This window comes from Magnolia sinica, chromosome 10 (genome assembly GCF_029962835.1).
Source record: "Magnolia sinica isolate HGM2019 chromosome 10, MsV1, whole genome shotgun sequence".
In the NCBI taxonomy this organism is placed as follows: domain Eukaryota; kingdom Viridiplantae; phylum Streptophyta; class Magnoliopsida; order Magnoliales; family Magnoliaceae; genus Magnolia; species Magnolia sinica.
The window spans coordinates 19190579-19192348 of NC_080582.1; the positions used below are offsets into that span (position 1 = coordinate 19190579).

The 1770-nt window shown below is 42.6% G+C and overlaps 1 long non-coding RNA gene across 1 annotated transcript; it reads left to right on the forward strand.

Annotated features, from left to right (window-relative positions):
• The first annotated feature begins 210 nt into the window (after positions 1-210).
• On the forward strand, positions 211-1447 carry LOC131257382 (uncharacterized). The gene is made up of 2 exons (XR_009177349.1): positions 211-278; positions 1201-1447. It is a non-coding gene; the product is annotated as an uncharacterized LOC131257382 (long non-coding RNA).
• Positions 1448-1770: the final 323 nt, after the last annotated feature.

Sequence of the window (1770 nt, forward strand, 5' to 3'; positions counted from 1 at the left end):
TGAACCCAACCATGGGACCCACCAGGTACATATGGGGTCCATTTGGGAGGACCAATCCAACCCCTGGTAAGGATGAGCTGGAATCCTGTTAGATCACCTTGATGAAATACATGGCATGCCTAACACAAGCCTAGAAGGCCTTGTGATGTACCCCTTTGAACTTTTGTTAGATGTACAAAGCCATACCTGACAAAGATAAATTGCAATCTTAGGAGATTCCTTGAGCAACCGTAAGCCACAAGAAGACCCGGACCGAGTACGTGGACACTACCATACAGGTGATGACTTTCCCTTTGGGCTTTTCATTTCTAAATTAGCTAAACCTAGTTGTACTAGATCACCATTATTATGATACTTGCCCACATGCTAGTTAATCCTTGATCACTATTCACATGACTTGGTAGTATATTCTCATTAGTTATTAATTCATGATGCTTCCTTTCATGCCTTATTTGAAGTCATTTATTGTCACATGTTAACATGATTTGCTTCTATACATAACCTTTTTATGGTACACATGGAGGATACCATGATTGTATGCAAGCCACACTTGGAATGTAATTAGACAAATGTGTGGGAAATAGGGACCTTGAATTGGTGTCATTTTGATCAAGGTATCCTATTAGAACATCCCAAGGTGGAGGACTTCATGAGCCGGAGATGGTGGTAATGGGACACTATACTCGAGCTATCAGCCTACGCTGAGTGTTGAGCCCCCCCCGTAGTGACCATTGAGTTGCTTAAATTGGTTGATTGTAATTGGATTAATAATGGCTGGCTAATCATGACCATTGAGTTGCTTAAATTGGCTGATTGTAATTGGATTAATAACGGCTGGCTAATCATGCATTCATAGCATACTGGCGATGACGGATGACTAATTTTGGATGCTGTAGCACATACCCCAGAGTTGTTGGGGTATCGTTTCGCTAGCTCTCAGACCATCGACTATCAACCCCTATCCAACTAGATGATTTTTTCAGGTCGATGATTTGCATGGATGACGAGCCCAAGTCCGGTTGGATGTGCATCCCCAGGCCGATGTGCATTCATGCATCCATCTAATAAGACTGCATATTGCCTGTGTTGGATTACTGCTTGTTTTTTCTTTTAACTATGTTTGCTAACGCGGAGATGTGTAATCTTGAGGGGAATTCACACTGAGCTGGCCACTCATCCATCGACTATCCAACCGTACAGAACATGCAAGGACGGATGTAGAGGGCGTCGGTGCCGGCCTTGATAATGCCACCGTGGAGCAAGAGGAGGAGTATTATGAGGATGAGCCGTATCAGGACGCAACAACATATTTTGGTGTTAATCAGTAGCTTGAGATCTTAACTTCAGTAGTTTGATATTTTGGAAACTTTTGAAAACTTTGTAACTAAGACCCCCAGCTGAGCGGGTCAAATATTGGGCTCTCATGAATATACATGCTTCTTTTGGCTATTGCACTTTGAGTTTATATTCCGCTGTTTCTCTGATTTATTAACTTTCGAATTTCTGAAAACGAGTCTCGTACTCGAGTTTTAGAAATCGGGGCGTTACAATCGAGCCTAGATGGTGTCCCGAAACGCACAACTTGAGCCCTGAGCGAAGTGTGTGAGAAACGCGAATATTCTTAGAAAAAGTATTGAAACCTAAGTGCATTGGACCATTGGCTTGCGGGCGAAATTGAAGACTTTGGACTGTCAAATTTTAACAGAACTTCACCCATGGATCAGGAAAATTTTCCTGCACATATCTGTATACTTGTGGCCCTGATCAAGC